Genomic DNA, 19,416 nt, shown 5'->3' with positions numbered 1-19,416 from the left:
AGCAAGTAGTAAGGTGCACTTTAAATCTGATGTCAAACTTCTTCCAGGGAATTAGCAATACCAGCTCAAACTCGTCCTCATTATATGGACATGGTTGCAAATTTTGCCACAAGTTAACAGTCGTGTCACTTCAAAGGAGGATGTTAAACTAAATAAAACTCATTTTTATGATACAATTACAAATTGTCTTTTATTTTGTAAATAACAATATCCTCGCATTTATTCTAGATTTTGCACTCTTACTCCTGAGTTTAAATATTATAAGTTGTCTCACTAACTAATATTAATACATATTTTACTATATCGAGATACCACTTTGTGTTTATAGCTGTTAGGGTTCAAAAATTTTAAGAGTGGCCATTCGATGCAATTTATATTATACATCATAGACTAATTATTACTTAAGTCCTTTACAGCTAAAAAAAATTTTCCTTTCAACATAAAAAATTTTGCAAATTTGTGAAGGATATTGTGTTACCAATTCAGATAAACAATTAACGCTCAGCGCATGTAATTATTGATCAAGATAAATGGACCATTAATCGTAAACATGTTTATGCCTTTTACATATACTTCTCCTTAACAGTATCATGCGTGTTAACCTCCAAGAAGCGCTTCCAGTTTCGGGATGCACTTTCATTCCCAAGGATTCAGTTTAATTAACCGTACGAGGTAATTCTGGACTGAAAGTCAAATAGCCGCGTGATAGCTTCCAGCAATTTCCAGATGAAATCAGAGCAATATTTCCAGCTTCTGTCAATCAAGAAAGAGGGATAAATCGTGTGTGTGATAAATACATTTTCACTGACGCAAATAGTATAAATATTACAAACTCGGCTATATCCATAATTAATACGATTCTTATAATATAATTTGTGAAAATATTTTTTTTTATATCTAAAAAAATAATTGTAATCAGAAAAAACTGACATCTAGAGTTTGATAGATTTTTATATATTTCAATTCGTTCTTTAATTAAATGTAGTTTAATTTAGATATACTTGTATCGGGTTTTGAAGCATGACGACTTATTTCGATAGAACTCGTAATTCTGAACCTCGATCAGATAACAAGGAGGATACTTTGGCTGGTTCTTTCCTCTACAGACTTCCGCATCACACTAACAGGAGAATGCTCGATTCACAGATTTAAAGTGCAAAATGCCCGCCTACAAGACGGATCATTAATAAAATAAGTTCTCGGATCTGGAACCTTGTGGTTCTAAAATCGTTCTAGGAAACTGAGGCACTCGAGTTTTAAAAAATAATTAGAATTTGCTCTAAATGAATATTATATTTCCACAAATATAAAAAAAAATTGGGACTAAACCTTTTAATGCAAATAAGCAATTTTCTAAAATATGTCAAATATTATTCTCCACAAAACTATAGACAAAATTGCTTTGTATACGAAACAAAGGTGTATTTTAAATATGTGGTGAGTTAAAGGAAATTATTACATATATTGCAATTTATTTGCCTTTAAATATATATTAAGTAAATTTAATGTAAAAATCGCACTCCAAATTTCACATAACGGATTCATCGAATTTTATTGTCATACACATGGCTTGACAAATACACATATACTTCGATAGCGTATGTGCAAATTTTGATACAAATTCGCAAATTTGATAATATACAGGGTGATTCAAAACTTATTGTTCAAATTTCGTGGGGAGGTAGGGAATATCCCGGGAAAAAATTTCTCACAGTAAAGAATGTCAGTAAACCTCATCTGCATGAACAAAATGGACAAGTGAAGTGTACACAAGAGAAAAGTAATGTTAAGTGGTAACGAATTTGACCTTTATTCCAACGTGAAAAAGTACATTTGTTACCAGGTGCTCGAAATTGCGAGCATTTACACGAACATGGGATTCACAGCACCATTAAATAGACACTCGATCATATTCGAAAACTCCTGGCATATCAGGGACAATGCCGGCTACATATCCGCCGATATATGTGGTATCAAACCGAACATTCAGAGTTTAATGGATTGTCAGAGGTGGACCGATCATTTGGCCACCAGATCACCTTATTTATTAACCATGGATTTCTTTTTGTACTGGACCATGAAACGCCATGCATATGAGACTCCCGTCGACAGTGAAATGGGCATTGGTCAACGCAGGCATTATTCGTGAAATGCCAGGCGTTTTAGAAAATATCCGGCGGTCAATGAAGCGGCACTGTGAATCCTGTGTTCGTGTAAATGGTAGCAATTTAAAGGACTTATATTTTACCTTGTTGGAATAAATATCACATTCGTTACCATTTAACTGTACTGTTTCCTTTTGTTCACTTCACTTGTCCATTTTGTCCATGCAACTGACGTTTGTGGACATACTTTCCTAAGTGAATTCGGTTTCCCGACGTATTCCCTAACTTCCCACGAAATTTGAACGATAAGTTTTGAATCACCCTGTATTGTTCATTCATTTATTTATTTACGAAAATTCATTTATTTACTTTATTACATTTTTCTATCGTTGTATTCACATACACATTGATAAAAAAATAGCACTTTTTGGGACAAAGTTTATCCCAAATTTCATTCATATCTGGAATTTAGGTAAACAAAGTTTCATTCATTTAGCTAGTGCTTTTGCTGAAGCTTGTGTGCAGATAGACATAGATTCAAAAATGCATTTTTTTTTCGAAATTTAACTATTCATGAAAGGTAAATCATCTCAGGTCGAATATTTTATTTAAAATACTTTCTTTGGGGGATATTTCATGTACTAGAAACATTCAACAAGAAATGCAGATAGAATATACTTTTGCTGAAATCCAATAATGGAAAATTAAACAATAATCCATACTTCCGAGGGAAATGTTATGACATTTTTCGTTTCCCAAACGCTTCTTATTCATATCTATCAACTTAAATTTGTTTCTCTCTCTCAAGAGCTGACATTTATCCCTCAAATAATTTCAGAGGTACAAAGTTAAAGAGAAAAGCGAAAGATAAGTGGAAAAGCGTCGAAGAAACTTCTGGAGGAAATTATTGGTAATCAATTGCCATTCCAAACTTACAAATTCAAAGTGTAACACCTTAGCATGCATAAATACTAAGACAGGAAAAATTTTAATATATTTTCTGTAATATGTGAAGCTTCGATTGAATAGTAAAACCTCAAAGATTCAATTGAAAAATGGAAGGTCCTCTTTCATATTGAGGTATTCAATAACAGGATAACTTATTGGAAACGTCACTTCCGTCGTTGTCTTACAAGATCAATATTTCGCCAATTTTTTTTATAATAAAAAAATAAAATTGGCGAAATATGTATTTAGCCAAAGGGGCAAGAATATCGCATATGGGTCATATATCGAAAATTAAAGAAACAAACATGCATATCTGAAAGAAAAAAATTGAAAGAAATTACTATCAAATGTTTTTCTTGGAAAGAATTTTGTAATAGAATATTTATATAGAAAAGAGTACATTTGTTTCTAGTTTTCCCATTTATTATTCTCAAAGACAAAAATGGAATATAAAAAATAATCCATATTATTATATATATATATATAATAGTAATAAAAACCAAGTTAATAGGAAAAAATCAAAATTAAACCAAATAAAAAAGAATCCGACCTGAAGACATTTTCAAGGGTCACCCTCAGGCAGGGATTAAAAAAAAGGATTTTTTTCTGTGAAGGAATGCAGACTAAACAGTCTAATATCGATTCCTTGTGATCCGAATATCCCCTGAAATTAGGCCTAAGAGAAATACCATTTTAACAGAAAGGAAAATAGAAAAAATTAAATTAGAAGAATACGTCCACTAATAAGCAAAAATGACATAAAATAACCATATAACAACACTCAAACCAGTAATTAAAACAAAAAGGAAATAGCATACTAGCAGCAGGCAAAAAAAACTTTAAGCTTTCGGTTGTGTTATATATATATATATATATATATATATATATATATATATATATATTATATTGTATGCATTTTATTTGCGGCTTTATAACTAATTTCCAAACTGCTATAGTATGTTACATATTATATATATATATATGGTGCCAAGTACCTCACTTCCAGCCACTAAGCAGCTCCGCTGGCTGAGGAAACGAGATTCACTGCCAGTTGGCGTCAAGGCGGGCAATCTGAAAATGAACTATTACGACGTGTTGTTTAAAAGACGAACTTTGTTAAGGTTCGCTTTCATGTTTTAAAATGTTAGCTTTGCACCTGATTACCGAAGTCTCATTCTTTAAATTTGTCATTTTCAATTTGTTCATCATAATTTGTGCATCATCATTAACGTAAATTTATTGTTACTCATTAAATTCTCAAATATTAACTAACTCAAACTTGTTATTGCTTGGCCATCAACGCCACATATTAAATATGTATGTGTTTAGTGAAAAAAAAAAAGCTTTAACGACCTAAAACATTCAAAATTTGTGTTATAGGAATTAATTATTGTAAAACTGTGAAATTTGAATTTTAAACAGTCTTCTGATCCTATCAATCGTAATTTTAAAAAAGAAAAAAAAGTTTCGTTACGCTTTAAATCAGAGGTTCCCAAACTTTTTTTTTCTCGTGGACCACTTTCAAAGTTTTACTATTTTCGGTAGACCCCCTGCTGCTACATTTCTACTCTATTCCCAAAACTCCTAAAAAATATCACCCTAAATTGGGGGTGTTAAGAAGAAAAAAAAGTAGCTAATTTCTTGTGTCCTATTTAATAAAATAATACTTGTGGTTATACAAAATTATAAACATTTATTATTACAAACAATCAACAATTGACAAAAAATCAACAATGAACTCTGAAATGTAAATCAACAATAAAAAATAGTCATACTTTTAATGAGACGGATGTACTTGATGAATTGACAGCAAATTATCAATATTTGGCTTCAGTTTTGTAAGAAGTAATCTCAAATCTCCCCATCCTGTGATGTTCAATCTGCTCCTTTTTGTTAACAGGTTGGTAACGGCACTAAAACTTCTTTCGACAAGATATGACGAGGGAAACGCTATCAAAAATTGTCTCGCAATTTCCCAGAGCCCAGGATATTTTTCGGGGATTTCTGCCTGCAGCCAAAATGTTTGATAGCCTTTTTTAAATTTCACCTTCAGTTCCTCGTTGGTGCTGAGCTCAAGTAGCTCCTCTTGTAATACCACATTCGCCCCTTCCGTTTCATCAAATGGGGTTATGATCCATGGTGGTATTTCCATCGTCAGAATATCTTCAAATCTCTTTTTGAAGTCATCATGCAGGGCATTTAAATTTCGAGCGTATGTCTGAATATCCTCATCAAGACATTCTATCTGTGACAAGTGCGGAAACTGGGAGAATTCTCGCCAACTAAGATTTTGCTTCATTAATTTCAATTTATCAAGACAAGCCCAAATTACACCCTTCGTTTTTATTAAATTAAGGCTATCCCGTTGTAACTGCAAGTTAACGTCATTGAATTTTATGAACAAATCTGTTAAGTACGCAATGTCCGCTTTATATTTGATCAGATTTTCTTTTAAATCTGGTGCTTTAGTTTCCAGACACTCTATCACTGATTCGAAAAGTGAGTAAAATCTCGATAAGCATGCACCTTTCGACAACCAGCGTACTTCAGTATGTAAGAGCAGTCGTTGGAAATCTTCATCATTTTCATCGCACACTAGTGCAAATAAACGGGTATTCAAAGCATTGCTTCTTATTTTATTAACTGCGTTAATCACAAATTGAAGCGATTGGTGCAATCTATCACTCAAATTTTTCGCTACAAGGTGTTGTCGGTGGCTGTCACAGTGAATTGCAATTAGTCCTGGTATTATTCTTTTAAGATGTCTTATAAACCCAAGATATCGCCCGAACATGGCAGGATCTCCATCTGCTGCCACCGAAATAATGTTTGTAAATGGAATAGATTTTTCTGTAAAAAATCACTCAGGACATTAAATATTGATTCGCCTTTAGTGTTGTGTAATTTTTCGTTTTTAGTGTTTAGTAATTTTTCGTGGACCCCCACTTACAACTTGTGAACCCCTGTTTTCTTTTCACGTCTACGTAGACCCCCGTGTGGTCTCCTATGGACCCCTGGGGGTCCACCTGGAGCACTTTGGGAACCTATGCTTTAAATGAATAAATTGTTCCACTTTTGAACTAACTTATTAATCTTCGAATTTAACTACACTCATGTCCATAAATTAAGAATAATGCAATTTCAGGAAAAGAAAGAGTCAGAAGCGAATTAAAGATGATTTTGATAAAATTTCAATTCTTAAAAACTAAAAAAGCTCACATTTTAGACAAAAAAAATCGAGGCATTTGTAACATAAAATTGATAATTAAAAACAATATAAAATTGCTCGAGTTGCCATCTATTTATTATAAAAGAAACTAATTGTACTTTTCCAACATTTTTTTGAGTTTTAAAACCAATATTTTTTTTTATTTTTTTTTTTTTACAGAAAGTTTTAAAATTGGTGTTCTCTTTTTTAACCACCGTCCCTGAAAGAGATATACAATCACACGATGATGCTATTCAGTGATCAAAAATAAATTTTGATGATATTTTCTACAATTGTATAAAATGAAATATTCTTCGATCAAAAATAAACTTTACATAGTCTGACTTTCGCCAGTAGAATCCATCAAAATTGTATAAAATTATTCAATATTAATTTTCTATTTCAAAGGTTTTTCTTTCTTGGACTTTAAATTAATAAACCTAATTAAATGCAATCTCATTCTTTAGTTTAAAATAATCTTCAGATATAAAGCGTGCAATTTTCCCAATGGATAATCAAGAATTTTTAATTCGATTGAAATCTAAAATTCTTTAAACAGAAAATCAAAATTAAATACTCTGCACATCATCTTGTTCCACTCCAAATTATTATTTATCTTATTTTCTCAATTTTAAGATGATTTAAGCGTGTACTAAATTAACATTCAGAATAAAAAACTTTTTACGAAGTCTCAGCGAATCTAATAACGAAGTTAGTAATGTTGAAATATCTTATGAGTCTAATTGAACTTCGATGATAGCTTAAATCAAGATAATCCATTTAATTATATTTGCATTAGGAAATGCAGTCCCGGATGATTCCGAGATAAAATTACTTAAACACTGCTATTTAAATTAGAATTTAACTAAATCATTATATTTTAGAAGTTGAAGTCTCTTATTCTTTGTCTTTAACTCGTTGAAGTTTTAAACTGAATGGGAAAAGTTCTCCATGAATAAGTCATAATAGATTGCATCGGACTGAAAATAAATATCCAGAATGTTTCAAAACTCTTAGTAGTATGGTAGGAGGTGATAGGACACAACTAGACAAGTAGAATTAAGTGGATCCTTTTTGTAAAACGCTACAATGCGTAATTTCTACCATCTTAAGAAGTAAATGATGATTTTGAGTGAAGCGAATGCCTTTAGGAAATCATCTTCATAATTATTAATTAGTGCGCAATAATTTTCAAAAGAATCGTCTTCATAATAATTATTAACAATAGAAGTAAAACTGTCAGTGAGAAGTTAACTTCTGTGCTTCATACTGATTTGAGAATGAAATAGTTAATGGGGTTTTTTTTATTTAAAGATTCGATAAATGAAAGAAAATAAAGAAGATAAAAGAAGAAAATGGATGTATGTTGTTTGTATGTTTTGACACATCCTTTTTTTCAACTTCTAATTGCATATTAAAAACAAATTTTTTTTGTTAATATGTATATCAAGAATTGTTTTATTTTCATAAGATGACACTAACTTTTTTACCATACTTTTCCTTTAAATTATTTGCATCTATGGCCATTTCAATCCTTGTTATTAGATTTCCATTTAAGATCCAGTTGATCACCAGTTATATAACACAATTTATTACACCAAAAAAGATTCAAATATTAATAATATTGATAATTACAGATATGACAAGTAACAATACTTGAATGTAGCTAACGATCTTAGTAGCATCTTCAAATAAAGACATATATTTACGAGTAAAACAATAATGTGGCAAGTTAAATGCGGTAAGAACAAAAAAAGGGTCCATAGGATATTTTTGTAAGTGGAGATATGTGCTAGCTTTCCCAAAATGAATATTAAACCTATATATTTTCTTATATGCATTCATTCTTCATAAGAGCGATTAAAATATTAGTTGACAATTAAGTATATTCATTTAATAAAATTTTATTTGAACTAGAATATATGTCCGTCTATGCAGATTATTAATCTGTTAACAATTATACTGTTGTGATTGTAACATCAACTAACGAAATTTGTAATAGGAAATCTCATGCACATTTGCAGATTGCTTAGGAAATTAAAAATATATATATATTATTGGTAGTGCACATTAGATGTAAATATATAGTAATATTAAAAGTTTTCCTTGCAGTGGATTCTTATGCATCTATTACGTTCACGCACACTCAGATTAAAACTATTCATTAAAATCCCTTTGAAACAAACAGTAATCAAGAAAGAAGCAAAAAAACGCAACATTAAAAAGAAACTAAAAGCATCGCTATTCAATTGGAAATTATTAACAATAACCTTTTATTCAAGTGAGAATATTATGAATGAACAAAAAATAATGCAAATGGAGACCTGAGCTCAATAACCGTTACTGCAATCCAGCATTAAAAAATTGTAAATAAAATATGCAGTTTGCGCTAACAATTTTTATTTATGCTTAGCTTTGATCGCTCATCAATAAAACAAAAAAAAATCAGCATTGAAAAAAATATCTCAGTTACGAGCTGCTAAAACAGAACTTTGAATTCCGTATCTAATAAAGACGTAGATTAAATGAGCTGAGGTATTTTTTACCTCAACCGCTCAACATTACAAAAGGAGGCAGACGACAGTATATATTGGTTTTCTATGGCTAATATTTTTTCAAAAGAATTTCAAGTTTCAATTTATTTAATTTAGAAACTTCTTTTAAAAAATCTGGTTTAATCAAGATAATAGAATTAGAATAATAAGAACAATTAATAGAAACAATAAAACGTAAGAATTTTATATTTTTCCATATTTATTTTGTATGAAGAATAAAAAAAATGAGAGAATATTTTAACTTTATTATAGTTATTTTATATAGTTCATTTACTCAGTAATATAAAACCAATAATTTACTATTTTAAATAGTAAAATTATTTTTTAGAAGTTGTTAGCGAACACTTTTGTTTAAGAAAGTTAAACTTTTGCTTTTTCTAGAAGCGAGCATTCATGCGCTAAGTATGTTAAATCTAGTGAGTAAGAGTCGTAACATGTATAACTAGTTTTTAATTAGATTTTATACAAGTTAGCGTTTATCAAGTGACATCACTACTGCGAAATATATATAAATCTGCTGTAAACAACAGATTAATATTTAAAGAATATATATTAATATATATATATATTAATATACTGCTATATTAATACTTAATACTATAATATTAATATACTACTCTATTATTAATATATATAGAGTAGTTTAATATTTCTGAACTTATCAGTTAACAAGGATTATTAGTCTTTTAAGGTTCTCCAGAAGATAACCATTGAATATTATGTATCTGTTGGATATAGTACAGAATCTTAAAATGTACGCAGAATATGAAAAAAATATATGAATCTGAGCATGAATTGCAGTCTGCATAATCCATGCAATGATTTTGGATACTAGAAACATTTGAAAAAGGCCTTAATTTCTAATATGACAAATCATGAAAAAGAAAGCCAGTAATCAATATGCAAATAATTAATAATTATCGATGAAAGATATCACGAAGCAAGCAGGACTGAAATTCTACAGATTGACCATTGATTAAATATATAGCCACTAATTTTTTAACTAAATGAATGAGTTAAGGAATATAACAAAACGCTTGTTATTCTAGGAAATTATTTGGATCGAAATAAATGAAGCCAATGAAGTCTCTTTTTGATGAATCAGAGTTTTGGGAAAAGTTGTGGGAATGTATTGATCGACTTAAGATGAATTACTAGGAAAGTGGGAATAAGAAAAGTTGAGATTGTCTAGTTACAGAAAAGATAAACTGAAGTCACAATATGAAGGAAAGTGCTTTATATATTGTACAGATTATAATCATAAATTCTTAATTATTCACGTGGAATATGAAAGGTAACTTGTAAACTACTAATTCATTCTGAACGTGCATTTTTACAGTCAGTTATCGATAAATCTTGTTTAGGTATGTATCTAAACAACAGAAAGTTATAATATTTCGCGATTGTTTATCATTTGCTGTTTGTGAATGTTTTGAATGATGCTATTTGTAATCAAATTTTCAAAAAAACTATCACAAATTATTTACAAAACAATTAAACTTTTGATAATAATAACTTTTTTTTATAATTTCATTTCGAAATCGTAAATTAAGTTATAAAGTAAAAGTTTTTTAAAATTGTATATCTGGAAATGCGTCAATAGTGTTAGTCGAAAGGTATTCGGAAAAGAAATTGGTAGATTAGATATTTATTGGCGATTCACCGATAGAAGATCTTGAAAGAGAAAACGGGAAATTCTTAACTCAAATTTAAAAGTAATGCAGCGCTGTATATGTAAAATTAAATAGGAAAACATAGGTAGATATTTTGATATAATTTTTGAAGAATTTCTGTAATTTTTATACAATAAATTTATGACTTTATAGTAAAGGCGTTTGAAATTAAATTAGAATTCGACCAAAAGCTCTTAGTTGAGGTCAAAAAATGTTTGGGATGAGTAAATATTTCAAAATGAGAACAGAAACAGGAGTTCATAGCTGTCAAACGATAAAAATGTGGTTAAAAATATTTTGAGAATCAACTCTTTTATAATGGAAATGAGTTTAAATGGTAATTGAAAACTCAAAGCATCCTTTTATAACTCAAATTTGAGGGATCATTGTTTTTAATATCTCTAGATGATTTATTAAGCGTTTCACAGATGATTTTGTTCGTGATTCTGTGAGGTTAATTACCTCACTTTCTCCATTATTCATAAATTGAGTCCGAATACAAAGAATAAAAAGTGAGCTGAATAAAATCATCATTAAACTAATAAAAAGTAAATTATAACATGAAAATTGGAAGTTAAATGATATGATAAAACAGCCTCATTAACAAACTCCTTTATATTGATTATGCATTTTATAATTTTCAGAATAACTATGCATTACCCCCTGTAATTGTTTAAAATGTTGTCCAGAAAATGATTTAAAAAATATTTGTGGAATTATATTCAGTCTTCTATTTGCAGCCTTAATTCTTGCTAAAACTTTATTTTACTTTATTTCATTAAGCTATAACCTATCTGCTATAAAGAGAAGATGTAGCAAAAATTAATTACATTTGAAAAACAAGGATATTTATTACAAAAGCCAATTTTTGAAATTACATTAAATATATTTTCTTTAAATTTAAATATAAGATCCTTTCAATATGTCTGTCTTTTGTAGAAACCAATATCAGCATAGATTAAAAATTTAGAAACTAATCTAAATATAAAGAAAAGTAATAGACTTAAGCTTAGCTTGAAAGTACTGCAAAGTTGATTCAACCTGTAATTAAACATGAAATAAAATTAATCGGAACTTTGAACGCAACATGGCCGAACTTTCTGCTGATTTCAATTTATTACTTAAGAAAACAGGAGCAGATTAACTAGATTATTTTACGTTGCTCTGTATCGTAATTCCTTCATTAACTTGATTACAACTAGATTTAATCTCCCTGGAAATATTTCCGAATAATTAAATTAAGCAAGGTTGCCTCAGTAAGATCTTAAGGAGCTGCTTTTCTCAACAGATTTTTCCAAGGGTTCGTCAATATTTATAGGATGTAAGCTGCTTTTTAAATAAAATGGATTATAAATTCTCCAATTCCTATAAATTGGATTATATATTTTATTAAATTTTAGGCTATCCGCTGCCTTGTTTAATTATGTTTAATTTGATTTTAAATTACTGTATATTTTTCCTTAATTCCTTTCTAAAACGGAAACAGCTTTATTAAAGAAGCTTTTCAATTTTTTTTTTTTTATTTTTCATAAGCGAATTTCAAAGCTTGTTTAACAAATCTTGTATTTTTGGAAGACATATGCTTTTCGAATAATAGTACAAAATCTTTATTTAATAAATAATTACACTGGAACTAGTTTCAATTATTTTTAAATTTAACTAAATAAGTGACAGCAGAATTTTACGGCTATGTATTTATAATTTTTAAAAGATTTGATTGATATGGACTTTTATCTCCAATTATTAAAATATTTGTGAAAATGATTATATAATGAATGTTTAAGTGGTATTAATTATTTAAACATGTAATGAAATGATGAATTAAGAATTAAATACTTTGGATTTCAGAAACGGAAGATAGCGTCTATAATAAAAATTAACAGAAATACAAAAGTTTGTAATTCTTATTATTTAAATATAACGTGAACATTATAATTTAAAAAGAAAACCGAAGAATGTTCAGAATGCTGAGATAATATAACCACTGCAGAGATACTAAGAGAATTCTATTTGTCTTCAATAGAAATTACAGTACAAACTTCCTTCCCATTATATTCCAATACTTTGTGCAATACAAAAAATAAAAAATCTTTCTAGAATTTAATGGATATTATAGCTATAATAATGCATTGAATGCATTTAATGGATATTATGGTATAATAACGCAAAATTTCATCCTATGATTGTTTCCGTTCATTGCATTTCTGAAATTATCTTCTCTGTAAATCTAATTTTTATTTCAAAGTTAAGGAAGTGAACTTTAAGAATTGCAAGAATTATTCCTGATACAGTGGGAAAAAAAAGAACATTTGTTTATAATAATGTATGCTTCCTTTTTCTTAATTTTCTGTGTATAAACGAAGCTAGAATCAAAAACGTGCAATTCTGAGTTTATATTTTCATTTTGAATTATTTCTTTCGTCGCACATTATTGCAGTATCTTGTATACGAAGAATAGAGGAAGTATTGTAATCGTCAAATAATTTAATCTCAAAATTGACAAATCTCAATGTTTCTGATCATCTTGAATCCGATGACCCCATTTTTAGCAATATGTCAATCTGTGATCGTAGTAACTCAAAAACCTTTTTAACTAGACGGCTGATATTTATTATGTGGTATTACGATAAATTTGTAGATTTTTATCAAATTTGGAACAAAAAAATTCAGAGGAAATATGGATAATTAGCTGTATGATTGTAAATGAACTCTTAATCCTAAAACGCATCTTGCTATGCTAATAAAATGTGGTACATAGGCTTAGTATCTAAAATATAGATGCTTAACAAAATATGAATCAAAGCCGTCTAACTGTTAACCGGTTGTTGGTCCTCATTTTTTGATGCACGTAAACGTAATAACTCGTAAACGCAATGAAATTTATTTAAATCAATGAAATTGCATGTTTTATTCTCTGATCACGTTTGGAGTTATGTGCCAAATGTTGGTATTAATCGATAGGCAAAAAAAGACGTTTAAAACACATTCTCTCAACGACTTCAACAAAGATTATACAACACAACACTATCGTAATTACTGCTCACCAATGCCATGCAAATCATTCGCGACCTTGAATGACCCAAACTTTTGTGTGGAGGAAAGAGGATAAGGTCTTTATTGCATAATATGCCAGAGAGTTTCGGAGAGAACACTGCCATTAGAGTTATATAAAGGACTTGCATATTTACTTCCTACATTTATACTTTATATATATAGTGTATTGTTGGTTATATTTTGCCTCAAATTATCTAAAATTCTATATTCCAAAGTTCCTAATGTTAGGAGTAATTCAGAAAAAAAGACTAATAAATCGAAAGTTTTCATCGAAAAGTCTGAAGATAATGAAACAAATATGGCATAAATGGGATGTGCATGTATTTAAAGATGCAAATGAAACATTTGTATTAATTTAGCATTTACAAATCAAAAACGATTAGTGTCCAGATAATACTATATTATTTATTTTCATGATCACAGAACATAGAAGAAAAAAGTGCTGTGTTTGTTAGAGTTGGAAATTAAAAAAAAAATATTTAAAGAATAAAACCGAAAACTGAACGCAGAAAAATATTTTATTTGTATTAAAATCCTTTCTAATTCTATTTGATTAAGAAATTCGCAGAAGTATTTGCAAAATTCCGGGATCAAAGTCGATATTTCAAATTCTAAAAGGAATAGAAATCGAAGATTAATCTTTTTGTTATCTAAAAATTCCATGATTTTTTTTTCTTCTCCAAGACAGCGATTGCTTTGCTGGAGGCAGACAGTAAGGCATAAATAACATCAATATCAGCATTTTATAAGAAACATTCTATTTTGAAATGCAGATTCGAAATGAGATTTGTTGACAATTTCTTTCCTTTCGCTGTTGTTTACACTAACCAGAATTTCCTCAAAAGTTCTATTTGAGATTTTGATTTGACTTTGAATTTTTATATGCGTAAAGAACAGATCTATAATTGGCTGTTCAGAAGAATAATTTTATTTTCTTATATATTCCATTTAAAAAACTTGATCAAATCTGACTTTTTATTTCAGAAATGCATATTAATACCCAGCAGAAATACAAATCACAGAATGAAGGATAACATTGCAAAAATTCTTCAGCATGCCACTGACAATCGTACTGAATAAAAATATAATTTTAAAAGCTGAATTATTTTTAAATAAGTTTGGTCAAACTTATTCAAGAAAAATATATCCATTTCTTTTGCTGTTGTTGAGTTTGCTGACATAAACATTGCACTTGATCTAATAAAAATATTCGAGAAATTTATTTGTCAACTTATTTTCATAATTGAATGATTTTTTTAAATAAAATGATTTGTAGAGTTTTTAATGTAGCTTAAACTGAGTGATTTTTTTAAACGTAGAAACTGCATTAGTAAGAAAAATTTGCATATATTTAAATCAATATAAAATTTGCCCATCTAATAATAGTTCAAAATGCCATAAAATTTAAAAATTCAAATGCTATAAAATATAAAAATTTTAAAATACAAGTATGACAATGACAAATAATATATAAAATATTAATTTTCATTCAGAAATGATTCAATTATGTCTCTAGAAAAGTTTTGGTGCCACAAAACGTATGTTAAATTCTCTTATAAGACTATTTATGGCATTATAAAAGATTATGTGGAAAAATACTAAGAATGTGTGGTATTGATGGTATATGATCTGCAAAAATAAGAGAAAATATAGGGGAGAATTCTACAACTCTTTAAAGAACTCATTATTAATTTCAATGATTTAAAAATTTTGGCAACGAATTTATATGACTATTTGTAAAATGAAAAGATTTTCATCCCCCGAAACGTAATTATATGGCTTATGAGTTAAGCACATATCATTTTTCAATTTCGATGATCTTTTTAAATTTAGAATACACTAAACATTCCGCCAGCCTTCTGAGAATGCAATAATATTACTTGATAACGTGTTTAAATATAACGCCATTAAAAATTCCGGTAAAAGTGAATTTTAGTGTGCACCCAGCTGTGCCAACAATGCCATGTAGCCAATAAAGATGGCCGACAAAAATAAACAAATACTTCCGCGGAACAGTTACGGTTACCATTTCCCGCCATCTAATTAGGACTTTTTACTGATAAGTATTGTTTTTTTTTCTGCCCGGTCTTTCTGCCTTCGGTATCTGTAGAAGGCACCGGGCAGAATTTTTTTAACTTAAAAAAACATCCTACGGCTTCGCTAGCAGCGGGAGCGGGAACCTAGTAGCTTCGCTAGCACATTGAACATAAAGACTGTGTGGATAACAGAAACAGTACATAACCAAATTAAAAGAAAAAACGGAGAAATAAGCAATCGGAACATTCTCAATACAAAATTTCAAACAACAATTTTAGCATCCTTTCCTAACTTCATCAACTCGTAAAATATGTATATATGCATATTTAACTCACCCTTCATCCATTCTACAGGTTCGAAACACACCCGACATAACAAATTATGAAGGGAACCAACCGTTATAACACCAAAAGAATTACAAGAACTGCGAAGAATTCTATTACAGCTGTCTTTTAAAGTGAGAATGCAGACGATTTTTTTAAAGCGACATACTGACAATTAAAAATTGCAAAAGAATAAATATTTTCTGTTCGTATTTACATTAAATAAAAGAAAGAAGAAAATAACTTTTAATTATAAGCTTAACTTTATTTATTTAATAAATTTTAATTATAATAAAGAACAAAGTTAAAATCTTTTATCGATATTTTTTATATTTTTAATTTAGCATTTTTCATAATGTCATTGTAGTTTATGTACAACTCAACCATTGCAAAAAGCAACCGTTGCAGTACGGTTGCTATAAGAGTGATCCGATGGGTTGCAATATTGGCGACAAACAGCTGGTGCACACTAATCTTCACTTAGGCCAAAGTTTCAAATGTTTCAATTCTTTACTTCTGTTTATATGTAGGCGTTTTATTTGGATGAAGCTATATAGTCAGGAAAAATTCCAATTTCAGGATTTCAAGTTCCCTATTTAAAACTGTTCTTATTCGCATATGCCTCAATTTTTGCTCATATGTAGGTGTTTCATTCTGTAGCATATATAGTTAGACTTGGAAGAAAAAAAAATGATAGTTTCGATTTGTTATTTTATTTATCTGAAATTTAAGAAACATGATATCCCAATTTTTCATGGATGTTTTGAGAAAGCAGATCCAAATATATATTACTGAACTAGCGAGAAAGGAAATGAATCGTGGGCGTTAACCGAGAGGTTCAAATCTTGTAAACAAGCAGATCATCATCGCCAAGACATATTTCCATTTTGAGGAGAGATTTATTATGTGGGAAAAAAACTGACTAATTTTCCATAGATAATACACGTAGACGTAGATAACATAGATAATAATTGAGACGTAGATAATACAGAAATATGCTGTATTATATGAATCAACCTTTAAATCTTAGATTGAATTCTTGGTTTTTATTTGCAGGGATAATTCTTTTATAAAGGAATGAAACAGAATTTTTGATCAGAGATTTCAGAAAAGAAAATGATCGAACTATTTATTTTCAAACATTTCTGGATGAAATTAATATTTATTTGTAAAACTGAAGCCAATTTAGAATTTTTCATACTAACTTTCTTCCATTTTTTAACTAATTACTATTATTCCTCCATCGACATTTCTATCCATATAATGATACTATTGAGATTTCATCAAACATTCTTCGAACCCAAATTAATAACGAAATTTTATATTATATATATATATATATATATATATATATATATATATAAACATGTTACTATGATATTGACAAATTACGAAACTATCAACCAAAGATTAAAGCAATTTTCATTAAAAGTAAAAATTTTATAATAAAGGAAATATACATTGTATTTAGAGCACATTAATGCTGCTGCATTTAATACATAATTGAACTTAACCAAATCAGAAACAAATATTGTCTAAATGCAAAAATGAATTAAATGAAATAAAGATGGAAATGATAAATCCGGCCTAAAGACCCAGTCAAGGGTCAGCCTTAGGCAGGGATTCAAAACAGGGATTTTTTTCTGTGAGTGATCTTAGTATTGATCCCTCGTAACCCAAAAATCTCAAGAAATTGAGGTTTTAGAAGATTAGAATTAATATCAATAAAGCAAAGACATCAAATTACATAATAAAAATAAACAAATATTGTTTCAAAAGTCAAATCTAAGCCAGATCACAGCAAAATTGAATCAAATTAAACTACTGTAAAACCATTATCAAAAAGATATAAAAGCAAAGAACATACCCGTTGAAAATAAGCACTCCAAAAGCCTTTATGAAAAAATAATTAAACCTATTAATGCAGATACGATACTTATAATAAATCAAATTCAACTTTCCCGCGTTTAAAGATAAATACGCCTACAATGTTTGGTCAAATTGCCACGAAGGAATAAATTGAACGATCTCAGTGCCATCTATTGAGTTAAAAGAACCAAAAACTAGAAAACATATCTTTAGTTGCGAAAAAATAGTTACAAAATAATAGAATACATTTTAGAAAATAGATAAACCTTTTCTTATTAAAACTTTTATATTGCAAAAGCATTTGGGAAAATCATTGGAAATTAAGTTTTTAATGAGATTGTTTGTTGCTTCAATATAAGAAATTTTGTTATTATAAATTTTTTCACTTTATTAAATTGTGAAAAAAATCAAATTTTTGAAAACTTTAGAGTTTAATTTAGAATGGTAATTACTAAGTATAATTACTTTGAAGTTAAATTCGCCTTTTTATCGTAAATACCTAACAAAGATTTTCATTAGAAATTTCTATTTTTAATTCCAAATAGGTACCTCTGAGTTGATTTTCTTTCGTTTCCGTTAAACTTAAATCTTTTGAGTAACAATCAATTACAACATTTTCATTAACTATGTTTAATAAAAGTAAATTATTAATGTATTCCCTACCCTTTATTAAATTATATTTAATTATTCTTCTTTCATAGTAATGTAGAAAAGTATTGGCCAAAGGGCATGAAAAGGCTGTACCCATTGGATATCCCTTCACTTGTTTAAAAATAAATTATCCCTTTGAAAACAAACCGATAACAGCATCACCGATTTTTGTTTAATTATTTCTATGTGTTTGATGTATTTATTGATATAAATAGTTATAGCTTATTTAAATACATTTTTTTTTCATAAATGAATAAGATTACAAATTCCAAAAAATCTGAAAACTTACCATAATGAAACATTGTACAATTTTTCAAGATTCCATCGAGCATGTTGGACAGTTCGGTGTGAATGAAAAGAAGATTTAGTTTGTTAGATCGGGTGAAAACCTTAATATTAAAGCTGCTGTTTCGATTCCCACATCGTGAAATCAATCATTTTTTAAAATTCATTTTCAGCAATTTTTGTTGAATTCTTTCGATTAATTTGATTCATTTATTGATACAAGTAACTACAGTGTAGTTCAAGAGAATTTTTTCTATAAAGATAATTGAAAAAAATGCGCATTGTATTCTGTTGGCCTTAATTCTTTCAAACTTTGACTGTGATTTCTAGACACTTTTGAAAAGTATTCCTCTCGAAATTTACTATATTTATTTTCTTCATGAAAGAAATAAAAAATAGACATAGAATTACTGCGCCATGAATTTTAAGCTACTTGACCAATATCATTTGCTGTCTAAGCCAAGGCAATATGATAATGCTTAAGAATTTCATTTTGAATACTGACTGAAAGAAATATCGTCTGTTCTGCAGTCATTTTTCTTGTTCATTACTAGAACTGACTCGTAGACTTAAAATGTTTAAATATTGTTAAATGTTTCTTTTTCACTAGATGATATTAATAAACAAAGAATTTTGAATCTATTTAAACGCTAATCAATCTATTTGCTCTGGATTCGAATCGAATACTTGCACGTCTTCTTTAACTAC

The 19,416-nt window shown here is 28.8% G+C and overlaps 1 protein-coding gene across 1 annotated transcript in view; it reads right to left on the bottom strand.

Moving 5' to 3' along the window:
* The window catches only part of LOC129981299 (calcitonin gene-related peptide type 1 receptor-like), a 314,682-nt gene extending 296,813 nt beyond the window's left edge, over positions 1–17,869 (bottom strand). The window contains exon 1 of the mRNA XM_056092074.1: positions 17,771–17,869. The gene's annotated coding sequence lies outside the window, so the exon portion shown is untranslated. The remainder of the gene's footprint in view (positions 1–17,770) is intronic.
* Positions 17,870–19,416: the final 1,547 nt, after the last annotated feature.

Source organism: Argiope bruennichi, chromosome 8 (genome assembly GCF_947563725.1).
Source record: "Argiope bruennichi chromosome 8, qqArgBrue1.1, whole genome shotgun sequence".
Taxonomy (NCBI): Eukaryota; Metazoa; Arthropoda; class Arachnida; order Araneae; family Araneidae; genus Argiope; species Argiope bruennichi.
This window is presented reverse-complemented; position numbering and strand designations above follow the sequence as displayed.